This window comes from Acomys russatus, chromosome 17, assembly GCF_903995435.1.
Source record: "Acomys russatus chromosome 17, mAcoRus1.1, whole genome shotgun sequence".
NCBI lineage: Eukaryota > Metazoa > Chordata > Mammalia > Rodentia > Muridae > Acomys > Acomys russatus.
Genome location: NC_067153.1, coordinates 65194821 through 65200820, shown reverse-complemented (window position 1 = coordinate 65200820; position 6000 = coordinate 65194821). Strand labels below are relative to the sequence as shown.

Genomic DNA, 6000 nt, shown 5'->3' with positions numbered 1-6000 from the left:
TGCTACATTAGCAGGCTAACAAGCTTACTGTTTGAGCCAGTTGGGAAACATCCACCTATTATGTCTTCTGGTGTCAAAACTCTGTGTGTGTGTGAGAGAGAGAGAGAGAGAGAGAGAGAGAGAGAGAGAGAGAGAGAGAGAGAGAGAGAGAGAGAGAGACAGAGAGACAGAGAGAGAGAAACAAATGGATAGTAGAAGGGTAATTATTTAGAAAGAGAAAGGAAACCCTCAGGATGGAAAAGGACCAAATAAGGCCATATGGGGTGTTCTAATGAAGCTCTGTATGTTGCACAGTGAATCTATATTAATGAAGGAAAATATGCATCCAGATATGTGGTTGGTAGAAGTCACTTCATGGCTAGAATATTAGTTCCTTGATTAATAAGTAACTTCCCAATTATTGTTAATCAAATGAGACATCCTGTGTGAGCAAACCCGGAACATAACCTAGCAGGTGGAATTCCTGTACCTGCCTCACTCCTGCATCCTGAACTGATGGGGAGGTCTGTCTGTCTGCACCCTGGACCAGATGACCTTTCCTCAGTTCAGTCACATAAGCAATATTTTATGGACCCAAATATGAGCCAGCTTCTAGACAGGTGCTGGAGAAACCATGTCAAGAAACCAATTAGGATCCCAGCGTCATGGAAGTTTCACTTTTCTGAAGGAAGCAGATAGTAATTAAATAATCAAAAGGGGGAAAGTAAAATAATGACAGTAATGAGTAACATTAAGAAAGGGAGCCCACTCAGGAAGTTACCCCAAAGGTACAAAGGGATAGCACCCAGGGCTGGCACACCCTGGCAATGGCTAGGCCAAAGGGAAGGCTAGGGGCCTTACTTTTCTGCTAACTCTTTTCCGAGAAACACCAATTCCCAAAACCCAATGTAGTCAGAATGGGAAGTGGGCCTATCCTGCTTCCCAGTCCAATCTTCAACCTGCTGTGCTGCATCCTTACCCCCAAATAAACACAGTCCCAGCCAGACTGCTACTCCAGCACTCTACACAGCTTCCAAAGGAAAGCTGACCTTGTTCCAGGGACACCACGAAATTCTTCACTGTCCTGCTGATGCCAGCCCCCTTGCTGCCAGCCCCCTTGCTTCCAGCCCACTTGCTTCCAGCCCACTTGCTGCCAGCCCCCTTGCTGCCAGCCCCCTTGCTGCCCTGCCTGGTGAGCATGCCTTCCTTCCCACTCTCCTTAGTCTTTTACAGGCCATTTTGTGCTGTCAGATGTGCAAGGTAGCCACCCTTGTGGACGGATGATAAGATGGAGAGTGAAAAAAGCCACAGCTGGAAGTGGGCATGAAGACGTACACCCTTGGGTCCAACAACCCAGAAGGCCAGACTAGACCCACAACAGGGCAGACTATCAGTCAACAGAGATTCCGCTATCTCCTATAACCAGAGGCTGGATCCGCACAACCCAAGTAAAATCGCTGCTTTAGACCTCCTCACCTCCCTTGGTACAATGAGAGCAAGACACACACATTACATGAAGTGCTGTTATTCATAGCACCCACTCAGCTACGGATACACTAACAGCTTACATAAATACCTCTGCCATCACCGAAATTTAATTTGAGGGGGAAGAAAAATGAATATATTGAAAAGATTACACAGTATTTTATAAACACCATGTAAAGTGTAAAGAGTAAGGGACTAGCTGGGCATGGTGGTATACACCTGCATCTCCAGCACTCAGGAAACAGAAGCAGGGAAGTCTTGCAAGTCCCAGATTAACCAGAGCTATCAAACAAAACCCCATTTAGAGCAAACAAACAAAAGAGAGCGAAGAAGGTTGAGGAGGCTGCAGTGCGATGACTACAAAGGACCAGTTCACATGGTAGCTGTCTTGAGATCTCTGGAGATTTTAACTTATTCTATCCTCAGGGTCCGAAGATGAACTCCACATGAAGCCACAGCACACTGATGCCAGTAAGTCTTCTGAGGGCATCTGCTAGCTGGTGGTGGCAAAAGACTAAAAGTAAATGATGTTAGGAGGAAGTGAGTAGACAGTCCCTCCTGCTGTTGGCCTTAACCCTTCCTGTTGCACTAACTGGCCATAGATCTGCAGGCCACTTGTGCTATGTGGTCATTGGAAATTGGGTGTTGGCAGGTAAAATGTTTCAGCTCATCCTGAGACAAGGGCCCTTATCAGTTATATCAGCTCTTCACCTCCCAAAAACCTCAAACACTGAAGGGTTCAGTTTTGCAGATTAACTGTAAACATGGCTTAATCTTGAGCTAACTTCCAACACTAACCTGGGAGAAGTCTGAAAAGCTAAAGTATAAAAACACTTTGAGTTCAGAAGAAAGAACCCAGGTTAATAAGCTCCTCCTGTAAGCCAAGCAAACATAGGGGTGTTTGCAAATGGCTCTTAATTGAGAAGGAAAATTTTTCTGGTGGTAAGAATGGGGGAGGGGGCGAGAGATTCTTAGTCCTGGTTTTAGAAATCCAGTTCATGCTTTGAGGAGGTCAGGGATATAAGCTGAGGACCTCAACACTACCATAGATCAGTTAGGCAGAAACTCAGTGCATTAGCTTATGTGAAGAGACAGTCTGTTTCTCCTAGAAGTTTTCTCTGCCCCTCATTCCCTGCATGACCTTGGTTCTAGATTCCCAGTCCACTCTCATCAACCACACCATAAAGGAGAGTGATTCTAGTAAGGACTCTTCCAAGGAGCCTTCCATCTTCAGAGAAGAGCTGGTTTCTAACGATAATGTGGTGAGAGAATCTGCCAAACCAAAGAGTCAAAAGGCCCAGGATGGGCTCAGGAGTGGGGCCTCTTATCTGGAAGAGACCACAGCACCCACCACCTCAGCTGGTATGATCCAGGGAAGAAGAGAAATGTCTGGTGAGGTGGTAAGCAGAGAAAGCCAGGGCAGTCTTTAGCTTGTGTAGAAATAAGAAGATTCTACAAAGGAAAAAGAAGTCTTAGAAGCACAAATTTTAAGTGTAAGATCAAATGAACCAGCTGCCAGCACTGCAGGAAGATTTTTGCTAAAGGGAGGTGTAGTGGAGGTATGAACAGGAAATCCACCCTAACTGGACATTTCTATTTTCAAATTACATCAACTACCTCAGAGGGGAAACTGACCAAGTTAAGCTAGATGATGAAGAAAGAGCTGAGTAAAATAATGAAAGACGTATAACTGGTGTGGAAGGCATAATCCCTGGTGCCATGAAGACAAGAGTGCCTAACCACGTCCCATGCTAGGTCATAGGAGGCGTCATCATCACCCACACTCCACTTATCCTGACCACTACCTCTTAGCCTGCCCTTCAATGTCTTACATTAAAGTATTGCAACCTAAACCCAGCTCTCTCGTGACTTTGTCAGGCCGAGGAAGGGAAGGGGGGGACACCTTCACTCTACTAGGATTCCTTTTTACCTATGCTACCCTAGTCATCTTTCTGCACCTCCAACATGGGCCACCATGCCTACTCACCCACTGTAATGTGCCTGCTCCCACCCACCAGCCCATTACAGTTGCTCTCCCAAAGGCCACACACAACAGGCCTCAGGGCTGTTTCTTAGCTCTGACTTTTCTACTCTCCCCGAAAGACTAGACACAAATATATCCTCCTCAATAACTTTCCTGAACACTGCCACTCTTGGTTACTCATTCTCTCTGCTCCTGTTGTGAACTGTGTGGTATCTGATCCTGAGTCCTATCCTGTGCTCCCCTGCTTTCACCTCTCTTCAAGATTGCCATAGCCTCATCTGGCAGGACTTCTCAGGGCGGATCACCCTCATTAACCCACGCAGCTAACATCTACCAAGTGCCTTTCACGCCCTGCCTAACGAATCTGCTCTGAATTCCCTGCAACCCTAAGCAGTTTTCACTGTGAATGCATACAAAACAGGGGGAAATGCATGAGGAAAGAAGACTGAGTATCGGCAGAGAGGATGGCAGGAAGCAAAGGCATCTCTGTTTTCCAGCATCCTATACATAAAAGAGAGCTCAAGAGACCAACAGAGCAGCTAATCTGCTACAGTGCAGGGTTGGCACTCTTCTGGCTTTCCTCCAGCTCCCTGGTGCTCTCTAGTGTCACTCAACTGTTACTATCTCCCAGACAGGAAGATCAGCCCAGAGTCTTCGTGATGCCAAAGTTTATGATATGGAAAGTATGCCAGTAGACCCAACATTTGTGGCTTTCTGGATAAGAAGCCTCAGGATAAGGATCTGTCTGCTCTCTGCTCCTCTGCTGACACCCTGAATCACAGAGACAGAGCTGGAAAAGCTACTAGTAGTCTAGAACATTTAAAAAAAAAAAAAAAGATAATCTGGAAAGATGCCCTGGTTTATCCCCCCACCCCCACCCCGGCTCCACTCTGCTGCTTCTGTGAGGAAGGGATGAATAGGAGAGAAAGACTCCAACACAGAGTAGCCTCTTTTTTTCATACTGATGGTTAAGCATGCAGGATGATTAAAAGGCCAGCATCAGAGCAGTCTCCCACTTTCAGATGTTTAGCCATTTGTAATCAAATATGTAACCAAATAACCAATTGGTGTGGCCCTATTTCAGAATATTTTACATATATTTGCTAATTTAACCTGTTTTTAAATATATTTTATTAATTTATTCATATTACATCTCAATTGTTACCCCATGCCTTGTATCCTCCCATTCCTCCCTCCCTCCCATTTTCCCCTTACTCCCCTCCCCTATGACTGTAACTGAGAGGGGCCTTCTCCCTCTGTATATGCTCACAGGGTATCAAGTCTCTTCTTGGTAGCCTGCTATCCTTCCTCTGAATGCCACCAGGCCTCCCCATCCAGGGGACGTGGTCGAATATGGGGCACCAGAATTCATGTGAAAGTCAGTCCCCACTCTCCCCTCAACTGTGGAGAATGTCCTGACCATTGGCTAGGTCTGGGTAGGGGTTCGAAGTTTACTGCATGTATTGTCCTTGGCTGGTGCCATAGTTTTTATGCAGGATCCCAGGGCCCAGATCTGCCCATAATAATGCTCTTCTTGTAGATTTCTAGGACCATCTGGATCCTTCTATTTCCCCATTCTCCCATGCTTCACTCACCTAGAGTCCTAATAGGATGTCCTCCCCTCTGACCCACTTTCCTGGTGAGTGAAGACTTTCATGGGACATGTTAACCTGTTTTTTAAAGGGGGCTTATCCTCACTTTCATTTGAAGAAATCGAATAAAGGTTCTCACCCCATGCTTTGAATCCTCCTGGGATACAGTCATGAAGGCAGGTGACTGTTGGCCCCCAAGGCCTCTGAGGTATATCCAAATAGGACAGCAATTAACTCTACTTACTCTGCCTCTTCCTAATCAGCTCAGCAACTCCCTCCACACAGTTCACGTGAGGGATGCAAACCAAGCACAGTGTAGCACCAATACAACAGCAGACAGCTCAACATCAGTAACCCAAAAAAACCCTAAAATTTAGCATGAGCCCCTTTTAATTTTTTTTTCCTTTTAATTTCAAAAGAAACAAAGAGCAGAATTTAACTGTATCTTCTTTTAAACTAAAAATGCAGCTGCTCAACCAGATGCTATGCCAGCTGCCAAAAGTCCAAGTAGGCCACACACCCATGGACCTCCACCACTTTCTCAGGGTGCCCCACCCCCACCCTGTGCCTAGTCTCCCCTCTTTGTCACCTTGCCTCAGATCCCAATGCAGATGGAGACACACACACACACACACACACACACACACACACACACACACCCGCTCGACCAGGCGCCACCCTGGCTGCTAGTAGTCCAGGCCCCAATTCAGGTTGAACACCATGTTTAATCACAGGCCAAACAGACTAGAAGACCAGAGAGGAAACAAAAGCAAAAACAAAAACAAAAAACATGGAACAAAGCATCAATCCAACAAAGACAAACTCAGAAATCAGCACTTTTACCTATAATCAACCCAAACCCAAATGCACAGATACCAGCATAGAAACACAATCAGGCAAGCAGTGTGTCACCACCAGAGCTATCCCTACTACAGCAAGCCCTGAATATTCCAGGACCGA

General features: G+C 46.0%; 1 pseudogene; it reads left to right on the top strand.

Moving 5' to 3' along the window:
• The first annotated feature begins 720 nt into the window (after positions 1-720).
• LOC127201048 (glycosylation-dependent cell adhesion molecule 1-like) lies at positions 721-3219 on the top strand (annotated as a pseudogene).
• The last annotated feature ends 2781 nt before the right edge of the window (positions 3220-6000 follow it).